Source organism: Apaloderma vittatum, unplaced genomic scaffold (assembly GCF_000703405.1).
Source record: "Apaloderma vittatum isolate BGI_N311 unplaced genomic scaffold, ASM70340v1 scaffold3157, whole genome shotgun sequence".
Classification (NCBI taxonomy): domain Eukaryota; kingdom Metazoa; phylum Chordata; class Aves; order Trogoniformes; family Trogonidae; genus Apaloderma; species Apaloderma vittatum.
The window spans coordinates 52,608-65,051 of NW_009724356.1; the positions used below are offsets into that span (position 1 = coordinate 52,608).

At 38.0% G+C, this 12,444-nt stretch overlaps 1 long non-coding RNA gene across 1 annotated transcript in view; it reads right to left on the reverse strand.

Annotated features, from left to right (window-relative positions):
* LOC104276213 overlaps positions 1 to 11,324 on the reverse strand; it is a 53,858-nt gene extending 42,534 nt beyond the window's left edge. Inside the window, exon 1 of the long non-coding RNA XR_717838.1 lies at positions 11,180 to 11,324. This is a non-coding gene — a long non-coding RNA (uncharacterized LOC104276213). The remainder of the gene's footprint in view (positions 1 to 11,179) is intronic.
* Between the last annotated feature and the right edge of the window lie 1,120 nt (positions 11,325 to 12,444).

Sequence of the window (12,444 nt, forward strand, 5' to 3'; positions counted from 1 at the left end):
GAGAAAAAGAAATTGGGAAAGTGACAATCCCCTTAGAATAGGGCATATATATGCTATGTGAGAACTGCTGTACTCTTCAAGGGATTAACACAACACAGCCTGCTTAGAGTAGAGCAAAACTTCAAAAATTATTTAATATGAGGGAATAAAGTCTCCTCAAATGTCCTAAGGTATCTTGGTCTTTCCCTCTGCATACAGACTCACCTACAAGGATACCAGAATATCTACGGATCTGAATCCGTACTACAGTTCAGACATCTGCTTCTTCATAAACTGGGATTACTTCCCGCTAAATATGCCCCTATTCTACCCTGGTTTGCCAATAAACTGCATCACAATTCAGCAGACAACTACTAATAGCACTTCTCTAAATTAGCATTGCAACATTAAACCTCTTTCTAGACCTACTGAAGCAGGTCATACCACAAATATGAAATGTATATTAGTTCCTGAAAGACTTTCAGTTTTAAGCATACCTGACCTGAATATCAAATACCATCAGCTTTACAATGGGAAAACCTCATCTAACAGACACTAATTTACACACCAACCCCTTGAACGCTTTCGTAGTTTTGCCTTCATAGAATCTTTGACAGGGAAAACCCATCCAAATTAAGACACACTCATGCTTGCTACTATCAAGAGGATTACGATCACCTATTCTGACCTCCTATGCAATAACATTCCACAGAAAGAAATCTCTGCATTATCTTAGGAGCCCATTTAACTACATGCATATTTTAAGAAAAAGGTCGTTAAATTTTAATTGCAGGTGAAATATGGTAACTCTTCATAAATTGTTGTCATGACTTCTGGAAGTTTGTATTGGGAGAAACAAGGTACCCAAATCAAAACTGGCCATTCCAGCACTAAGCCAAATACTAAAAGATAAATAAATAATGAAAAAGAAAATCAATGATCTTCAAACTGCAAATATAAAGCTCCCAAAGTTTACAAGCAGAGATTTCTTTACAAAAGAGCACGCACAAAAAACTTTGCACAAGATGCAACTTGACAAGTTCCTGAAAGCATGGTGGTCATTGTCACACCACAGTAAGCTATTCCACCAAAAAGGATGAGAAGTGGATACACAATGAGGAGCTTATTTTTCCTCATTCTGAGCACATGTATGACTGTTGGAGAAGGGAAAGATCAAGGTACCTATTTTACAATTACGGAGGAAAAGCATGGCGGTCATTGACGCACCACAGTAAGCTATTCCATCAAAAAGGATGAGAAGTGGATACACAATGAGAGCTTATTTTTCGTCATTCTGAGCACATGTATGACTGTTGGAGAAGGGAAAGATCAAGGTACCTATTTTACAATTACGGAGGAGTGAATTTTGTGGCCTTCTCACGTCCGCGTCCTCCGGATCAGAAAGTGTGAAGCTAACAAAGCGCGAAGGACAGATTTGGAACTACTTCTGAGCACCAAAACCCACACCCATTCCAACGGTCAGTACTATGAAAAACATGAGCCGTTGGAAAAGATAACACAGAAAGAAGAGAATGATTAGGTACTAATCAAAGCAGCATTTAAAAACTGAAATAAAAATTAAAATTAAATAGGTATAAATTCAAACACTGACCTTGCTTCCACTATCCACTCTATGTCTCTAAAACTAGAAGGTTATAAAACACTTGCATAAACTGAAGGGGTTTTGTTTTTAAATGGTACAGGAAACCTAAAGAAGGACAAATATAGCTGCCCTTTTCATTGACTTTTTTCTCATCAAGAATATTCAAGAGTAAAGCTCTGAGGCTAGCAGCTACACGTGGATTTTGACATACACTTCATATTTTTTAACAACATAAATGATTTAAAATCTGGCTACCTTAGGAACTATTTGTTATCTTCTAAATACTAATTATTTAGAGAAAAAGAGTCACGCTGAACTCAAGCAAAATGAAAAGCTACTGGTTACACAAGGGAAATTTCTTTTTACAGACACTCTTTTCTGTCCAGTCTTAGAGTTTACCTGCTTAACACACAATTGTCCCATCTTTTTTCTGGTTATTTGGGATCAATCAATTAGAAAAAAATAATTTATTCATATAATGTATCATGTTGGCACTTACTAGAACAGCTAGTCATAGATGTATATACACACAAAACTAGACAGTGTATAAAACTATAAGGTATCTATTTTATTATTGTTAAAAGCAGTGCAAATACTAGATGAACACTTGTCATTACTCATCTGTACACAACCACAAAAACTTACATACCTGGGAAAAAAAATGAATAGTCTTTGATAATTTGACACTTCCTTTTGTTTTTTGAGCATTTCACTAACTAGATATTGTGTGCTGCTTGAGAAAGAATAATCTTAACAAAAACTTAACAAAAGACTTAGGTGTGCTGCACTGCACAGTAAAAGACTCAATTTTTACTTTAGACTGACAGTTGCCAAGTGTTCATCTAATACAGTAAGTAGAAGATACACAAAGAATGAAGAAGTGTGCACACACATGCAAGACAGAAAACAAACCCCATACAAGTTCTATGTCTAACACTTCTCACTGCAACAGACCATGTTTATAAAGCTTTAAGGCATCCAGGAGCAGCGTTTCACTGCAGACCTTTGAAAATCAGCACAGACAGAATGCCAGAAGAGCCTCTCTTGTTCCACAGTTTTCTTCAAATCCAGGTCATTAAACTGCTAAAAAAGCCATCTATTGCTTTTTTTTTTTTTTGATGCATGTGTTCCTCAGGAAAACTGTTTGTAGCTGCCAGATTACAATAAAGCAAATAGTCTCTAACTCCAGCTCAATAGTGCTGCCAAAACTGTATCTGCTGTAGCACCTGAATTGCTGCTGCTACTGCTCTAATAGACCGGTCTACCTGCGCTCCGGCATTTCCTAACGCCAGGTTACAGATGGGCAAAAAAACGTAAACCTCAGCTAGATCAGGCTCCAACTTGGCATATGGTCCAACTGCTCTTCCCTCCCCCTTTCCTCCCAGCCATGATACTCACTGCCCAGCTCCCTGGGAACACACTCCGGCAGTTCTAAGTCCAGAAGCACACTAGATGCTCAAAGCTGACTGAATGGGCACATGCCATTGCCTACTTTTCCAGTGCATATAAACTTTTCCATTCACATAAATTGTATTCTAAAAAAAGAAAGACTCTACAGTCATATATTTGTAATTTTTCAGGTACAGTTCGAAAATCAGAGCTTAGAACACGTTAGGAAGATAAATTGCTGCTGCCTCTGATTATGTGGTTCTCTATGGAGAATTTCCTTCCCCATATTACCAAGGAAGAATCTAAAAAGAACTAAAAAGAAGTACTTAAAATAAAATACATGTACATACAAATCTTCCAAGAGCTTTGGAGGTGTGCATTATGGTTCTTGATTCAAGCAAACAGGTGCCACTCTATGAAGTGGAGGAAAATAGTACAAATGTGTGAAGCTCTTTATGTGGGAAATTACAAGAGAGTTAAATGGCACTAAGCAAGGCACAAAAAGTGCTTTTAAAATAGAAACAAGGGAACATGCAGAGAACCTCGGTATCTAATTTAATTAATGATTGAGAATGCAAAGGCTCCAACTGGTGAAACATTAGCAGCAGCCATGAATTTCACTGTAGTTCTGTATAACAAGTAATCTTACCTGAGTGATTCTCAAAAAAATGTCAACACATCGATTGTATTTTTCATCTGATCCTGTCAATGCTGAGATGACAGGCCCTGCAGGATGCAGTGAGAGATCAATGATGAAAAACAGATGTTTAGTCTTTTCACAATCAAAACCTACAAGACCAGGCAAATACGAAACTTTGTCTGAAATTCATGCTTGTTTATACCCAACAAACGCTAACGTCACACCATGACCTTCACGTACGTAAGCTGACAGGGGTATCTCTTCCTCACTTACAAGGGATCTGACCCCAGATCATTCATGTTACCAATGTATAACTTTAAACCTGGTCCCTAGTAACAACGTCCTTCCAAGTGCGTCTGGCCACACGGCCGGTTATTTACATCAGCTCCCTCATACACCAACCTGTTCTCTCTGGCCTTTCATGAAGGAGACAATTTTGTCCATCAATCACGCAAAACACTTAAATCTTGCACAAAATTTATCACAATTCAGAAGCCAAGAACAGCATGGCTCTTAACAGCCTCAGTCAAAGACTAAGAAATTCATATTGAAAAGTTAGCACTGTATAGTTGGGAGCTGACAGGCAGGTTGGATTAAGTGATCTCTAAGGTCCCTTCCAGCCTAGGTCATTCCAGGATTCTGTGATTCTAGGACTTCCATAAATGTTTCCAAATACTGCCTTAAACTGACCAGTTAAGTACTTACAAATGAATTTTAATGCCTGGCTATAATCAAGAACAGAACTTTTAATATTAAGTAAACCCCAATTAGATTCAACCATAGCTAATTATCAAATATGTTAAAGTGAAAACAAGCTAATATGAAGGGATGGAGATTTAGATAGTTGTCATTTTATTATCTACTAAAATATTTAATATTTATATTAAATATAGGGGAAATCTAAAACAGAGCACCTGACAATTGTCCATCTACTTCTAAATGAAAATACAAGCAATGTAGTCAGTCCTTATATTGCTATGAATAATCACAAAGTGGGATGCAGATATCCCTGAAATCAGAACAAAAACAGGATGGAGTAGAACCTTGCAAGTCTATAATGTGACGTTTAAAAGACCTCTAGGCTAAACCCTGGTTTGGTATTTCCTTTGGGAGGACAGAAAGACTGAATGGCCCTGAATGCTGGGGTGACTGGAAGAAACCTCAGAGCTTCCTAAAGCCATGTCATATAGTCAGGAAGACAGTAACAGATCTACAGTAAATTAATAGTCTAACACATGCACAGCACACCCATTTATTCCAAATGCCAAACTCCAATTTTACATGTTTCCATGTTACTAGAAATCCATAAAAGAATCACAACACTGAGCTAGCCAGCACGAGCTCCGAGCACATCCCACTACACCAGAAATTCATACCAGACACAAACAACAGAACTCTTTTCATTTACAGACAATTGTATTTGTTGTTAGAATAAACACAAATATTTTTCCTAAGTCCATTATAATGATGACATTTCAAAAACACTTTTATCAGCTTCATTACTCCACAGACACACTTGATAAAAAGGAAAAATGCGTTACGCTTTTAGATGGGAGCACATTAAGAATGAATCCATTCAGAAAACCAAAAGGCCTACCTAGAAACACGACCATCAACCAGAGTCGAAAAAACCACCTTCCCATTTCTACGTGTCTTGCGTTCTATACCCTGACACTGCAGCCTCTGAGGGTCAGGTTAATTAAGATCAAGAGCAGCTGCAGTGCAACGTGAGAAGCACACTGCCACGGCTCGCCCCAGCCCAGCCCAGTTACCTGCGGCATTCCAGCACGGGCCGACTGACACCACCACGCTCCTCAGCAAGGCCTCAACTCCCACTGGCCTACGATAAATGGTAAAAACCAAACCAACCTCTTCTCAGGACGGACTGCAAAGCTGACTGCACCTGCTGCTGGATGCACCGAGGAGTCCCAGAGAGATGTCTGCCTGGCAGACCCTTACAGATGTTGCCCAACTTCCTTACGCTAGAGCTGCACCCAAAGACAGAAATCGGGCGCAAGCCCTCCTCCCAAACCCCTCCCCGCTCCCTTTCTAAAAGTTAGTCTAAAAAATTCACTAAATCCAAGGGTTTCTCCCCTGGCCACAAAGCTACTGAGCGCTGACAAAATAAATTCTGCAGTCGACTACTGAAGACAAGACCTAAGTTAATGTAATTAATTAAAGAAGAAACAAGATCAAAGAGTATTTGAAAAACATATTGCTTGTTGCAGGTTGCACCCATTAAGAAAAGTGAGAACGTGCTTCTTTTACTGCACTAAGGAAAAGAGGAAAAAGATCAAGAGACTTGGACATTTCCCATTACTATTTTTGAAATATTAGCTCCAAGACCACGTCCTGACAGACACCTATTAGAACGTGGATCTACCCACAAAATACCATCAAAGTACTATACAGAAATTTTAAGTTTTGTGAAAGAGGAAATTTTAACATTTTCAGTACATACCAACTTGGGCTACTTTTCTTGGGTTTGGGGTTTGTCCAGAATGCATGAGTCCAGAAAATAGATATTGTTAATGAATAATTACTTCCCAGAAATCTCAACTTTACCCAAAAACAATATGGCACCTTCATCTACACAGCTTTCTAATCTAGTGAGAGTAATTTGGTTTTCAATTATATTGAAAATTTGTCAAAAGCAATCATAAGAAAGACGAAAATTACTAAACATGGCATTTCCACATGACAACAGCTACCCTTGCTTTGTTCTTTATTTTGCCAAACAAGTGCACCTCTAGTTAGTTCAGTTCAGACCAACCATTCCAAATCTATCCCAAGCTGTTTTAAACCTTCCTTATACAAGACAAAGGCACAGCACTTTCTTGCGAAAGGAAGCCATTTACTATGTCAAAGTTTATTCACACATCAACATGAATAGGCCCCTGCACATAGAAGAAATCAGTGCAAAATTTCTTCTTAAACTTCTACTCGAAATTTCTCTAAGCCTATCAGATGGGAAGCTGCTAAGTGACAGTACACTGGGTGAGTTAGATATGGAACAATACGAGGATCATACCAAGTTAGAAATTCAGTTTCAGCTTCCTTTTAACTGTAAAATTCTAAAGATCTGCCAGCTAACAAGCTAACTTTTTTTTATTCTGCTCCAGTAACCAGGCAACAGACAACTGTTCAACTGAGAATTATCTCTCTGAACAGCTGGCAATCAACACTCCAGAGTTTTTGGTGGTTGGTCTTTTTTTTTTTTTAACTACTAGAAAGATCAGTGATTACTTCAAAAACCCACACAGCTCTAGACTGCACCTCTGAAATCTCTACTCACTGTTTAGTCATTTCCTCAGTCTCAGTATCCCTGAAGTCACTCATATAAGTAAATGTTTACAGCAGAACATTAAAATCTTAGATATATACTTATGAAGTCTCTAATCAGCTAATGTTAACACTTTAGAAAAATAAAAGTATCGAGAATGAAAGTGAGATGCATTTATTGATGCATGACAAACCGTCCTCAAGGAACCATGACAACAGACAGCTAATGCCTGACGCCATTCTCGCTTCTAACTCCATTACTCTTTTTTCTCTTCCATATTTGAAAAAGCAGTATTTCACCTCAACATTATTTTGAGTGTTGCTTTCTAAAACAGATTCTTTTCCCTATTAGTCTTAGGTTATTTTTAAGAGTGCTAAATTAACATGACAATCCCTTTATTATATAAAGGAAATAATGGTGAAACAGCTTGATGTGTTATACCTTCCCCCTTCCTAACAGTTTAACGAGAGTAATTAAGCTAGAAAGTGAATTTTTTAGTTATAAATTCCTGTAAAGTTCTGTTACTTACATATTCAATGTGTCTGAAGGGTGTTTAAAAGTCAGAATAAGACACTTTTCAAAAGGGCGCTTGCACAAGGATTATCTAGACTATCTCTCATAATACGGGCATGTTTCAAAAATATCTGATATTCAAACACAGAACATCTCAAATACAAGTCATCTGGTAAAAACACAACACAGCCACACAACACTTGAAACACTCTACAAGGTGGGAGAGGAAGCTCCCACCTTTTGTATCCTCCAAGCATTTAGATCACTACTGATTAGAAATCTGCTATTAAAACAACACAGCTCATCTATTGTTAAAAGCAGTAAAACCTTATCCCCATTTAATTATGCTTTTATTAATCTCCCCTCTTAATATGATCTAATTTCAGTACACACATGACTTCACATTCACATAAATTGAAAAACACTGACCGAGCTCAAATTCACTCAAGTACCAAGTTCAGAGCAGGCAAGATCCCGTTGCAAGATAAACAACACGATGCGATGTAACATAATTTTGGGCGTGTGTGTGTGTGAGAGAGAGACTGAGGCAGGAGCAGAGAGGGGGTGGGGGAGAGAGAGAAAGCAGGCAGGAGCCCGCGCCAGCATTTGCAATGGAAAAAAATACATATGTCCAGAGTAGTTTTCAGTCCAGCGCTCACTATAATTCAAAATGGAGAAACAGATAAGACAATGAGAGCTTAATATCATAGAAACTCTTTTTTTTTGCATTATTCAAATTAAAATCATACATTAAAATAACTTCAGAGAGTAGCTACTTTCTTTATGAAGCTCACTTCATTAATATTAAAGTAGCATGGCTACAGCTGTATTTCGGTTTTGGACCAGAACCTACTAGTATTGACACACTCTGTACTTCTCTGCAGAAAAGATCAGCACCATTTAGTTTAAAAGTAGGGCATATTTTGCCATTTTAATTTCACTTCCACTAATCTAGAGGGACAAGCCTCAACTGAAAAGAATCAGGGGGTAATCTAAACATAATAACCAAAGTCAAATTGCAGGAGTCCAGACAATTAGAAAAAGTCAGTTGGTAACCTGAAAAGAGAACAATAAATTGTGCACTCAAAAAAAAAGACTGTAGTGGATGGCAATGTATTTATATACTACTTCCTATTTTGTAAACTAAAATGTTCAATGCAAAGCTGGTTTTTTCCTTCAATTTCTTGCAATTAGAGCTGCCATATAATTCTTCAGTAATTATGTCACCTTTTGACGCACAAAAATAATCCCAACAGAAACCAGTCTGCATACTGAAGTCCTATATCACAGAGGAAAAAAAAAGAACACTATTAGATCACACGAACTACTCATGACTTCTGGGTTACAACCAACTTCCTCCTTTCCAAACAGCAACTTTCTCAGCCTGTGCTAAAACTTTTTGGAAATACAGAACAGTTTCACAGAAGCTTCGGCAAGAGAACACTCTACAGCAAAACGTACGTTAAACACATTTATAGTCACAAGCATCAGAGGTACAGACTAGCTAATTCCATTAGGAAACAGAAAAATAGCCCAAGAAACTTCGTAAGAAAAATAAAGCATGTCTTCACCTTAGCTATTTCACCAGGTTTGCATTAGCTAATGCTATATGAGCACGAGAGGCTGGAAGAAACCCAAAAGCCATCAGCTCGGGGAATGTCAGGACCTCCGAAAATTCCCTGGGCTGGTGGTCAGACGCAAACAGAACCAGTAACGAGCGCGAGCCACCCGCGAAGGCAGCTCTCATCCCTGCCCCACGCTCCAGCAGGTATCAGCCGCTACTTCTGTAAAACCCTCCTTTTCTGTACAGCACAGCGTGGCTGCACGGTCCAAGCTGACGGTGGGAAGTCAAACTGGAACTTCACTTGCACCTGTTACAGCGAAACCGCTTGAGCCTCCCTGCCCTCGTTCTGTTATCACTACTGATTTTAAAAGAGAACGTGTTCACGTCGCAAACGTTCTCACTCATGTCATTCTAGCTTGCTTATTTTTATTTCGCAGAGGTTCTTCTGCTCCTACTGCTGTATCTTTACAATTTGCTACACAAAAAAATGTGTAATTCTGATTTAATCAGAAAACAGAAGAACTATGCTAGAGCACTGAACAAAAGATCTAATCTTTGGAGCGTCCTTTCCAAGTGAGTGTAAATAAACTGTAGTAAAATGAAAAGGCTTGTAATTTAGTATTTGGAATATTCTTCATAAACACCAATTTTCTGTAACATCCTTGCATATCTGATACCACCTCATGTATAATGCAGAAAATCTATTTCATTTTCATCTATTGACAGTGAATTTAATTTACTATCATGGCTCTTTACCCAGATTATGTTATTAATTCTGCAATCAGGCTCTTTTGAATGCCTTTATTTCTTCCAAGAGTTTTCACAATTCTACATTGATTTTTTCCACTCTAACATACCTTTCAAAATAAAGGATCATTTTTAATAACTGTCTAAAAAAAAAGGAAAAACGGGAAGAAAAAAAAAAAGCACCTCAAAGACAACAAGCAGCAGTTAATAAGCTGTATTTTTCAACAGGAAAAATCTACATGCATGACTTTAACCTCTGACATTTAAATATCATAAAGTACATTCGTTAAGGAGATGTACAACAGGTGCATTATAATTTCCACATCAACAATCAGCATTGTAAATAGACCACAATCTCTCCCATTAATAAAAAATTACCCACTTCTGCCTGACACTAAAGTTAGAGGATTGCAAAGCTAAATACTCCAGCGTTAGTGTTCTGTTTACATCCATAACAACTGCCTTTGCTATTTCATAGAACTCAGTCATCTTGTTAAACTAGATCAAATGCAAAGCAGCTCTTGTTTTTCCAACAGAAAAAAGTCAGCAACAGCTAGTCAACTCTAAATCACCGATTATTCTTCAAAACAGCAAAATCAAAACACCAAAATGAGTGTTGGTTATTTAATTATTTTGTGGCAGTTTTTAAAAAGTCCTCTAGAACAAAGTTCAATTGCAGAATGCTAATTCGTTCCTCTTCAGGAAAGACGTGATTATCCAATTGCAGAAGCTAAAATCTTGTATATCATTACGTAAGACTCCCTCCTCAGAAATCTTATAAAGAAGAAATGCTAAATCAGGTATTTATTATTGTTATACACAAACATTAGAACCGCCTTTCTTGTGCAACTGATATAAAACACTCATTTCTTTATTCATCCAAAGTATTTCTCTTTTATAACAGATTTTTTCCACCATCATAATAAACATAATATAAAGAATACCTAAAGAGCAGCACTTGTCCTCTTTACTTCACTCCAGAGCCAGTGAACAAAGCAGTGAAGCAGAAAGAAGGTACATAATGGATTTAAAGTAAATGGCCCATTCTTTAAGAGGCAGCCTCTCATTTTTACTCATTCTAGCTTAATTGTCATTACAATGTCTGGAAACTTCAAACGAACAATTATTTTTACGCCAGCTGTCAAGTTGGTTCCTTTGCTAGATTTTTATTTCTTAAGAAAAACTAAAACCCAAAGCAATCAAAACATTAATGAAAATAATATTTTTTTCGGCAGAAACACTGTAAACATCTTTAAACATAATTCAAGCAGTTAGTGCCCAGTCCATTCCATACACCAGGACAGAACATTTATATTCACTGTTGCACTTTGCAGCATAGTTTTCTGAGAAACAATGCTTCCAGCTGCACTGGAAGCTCAGTCGTCACTTTACGAAACACTAACACATACAAACATCCCTTGGGATTTAAAAAATAAAGAATTGGCTAATTTTTGCACCTACCTGGGTAAAAATCTTTGGATTTAGACAGCTTGATGGTGGCCCCAGTCTCTTTCTGCAACTGAACAATTGTCTGTCCTCCCTTCCCAATTATAGATCCAGCAGCATAACTAGGTATGAGGACCTTTAGAAAATACTGGCCATCCTCTGAAAAATTGAGATATGCATGGTTAATATGGCTTACAAACTTTGAGTTTTCTTCCCCAGACCCATAATAAACAAAATACTACATCTTTAAACCCATACACTAATTCATGCATTTACCTCTAACCAGTTGCGTCATTCTACAAGACATGCTTACACTACGCCTTTGACATTTTAAAATATGTATATTTATTCTAAGTAAATTTAAGAATCCACATAGATTCCTAAATTCTGTAAAAGAATAAGAATAAAATCCAAATCATATTTCAAAGGTGATTTTTTTCCCCAATGGTAACCACAGCACGCAAATACGATCGGACCCCTCTAAAAAGAAAAAAAAGCCCTGCACGAAAACGTGCCTAGTGACAACTACAACATTGCTTGAGAATACTGCAAAAGAAACGCCTAAAACTAAAAAGAACGCACTGTAAATTCTGAGGGGCTATTTGTTTGTCATTAGTAAATACATGAGAATAGCAATTAGCTATTGCCTGCATTCTTCTTAAGTGAGCAAAACGACTACTCTGCTACCAAATAACCCACCCAAAATGTGGGGTTTTATTCCAAGCATTTCAGCCACTGCCAAGAAAACAACTCAACATGGTACGGATGGAATCACTTCCTAAGTAATCCTGATGTATTCCTTTAGCACTTCTTAAGGGACAATGATCTGGTTTAAGCTCATTAATTAAAGGACATTAAGAAGAATTTTTCCCAATTGATCAAAAGCCTAAGTCACTTATTTTAAATACACTTAAAAGGTGACGAGATAGACAATGCCAGTCCTCTACCCACCACCTGCCTTAAAGGACACGATCAGAACAGGGGAGAGAAAAAAAAAGAATACGGAATGAATGGAGGGGAAGAAGAAGAAAGGCTTCCCAGTCTGATTCGGCAACTGCACAATCGTCTGTGCCCTCGCCCCAGTGCTCAATCCAGCCCCGCTGAAGTGCGAGGACCTTCCCTAAGGGGCTCCGAAGAAGTGCAGAGCAATACGGGCACGCTGCCTCCTCAGGCTCTCCCCAGCGATTAAGGCAACGTCCCACTGGCACGGATATCAAGGGGTTTATCACGACACCCGCTTCCCAAAGTTGCTTGGGTGTCCATCCCCCACCCCAAGCGGG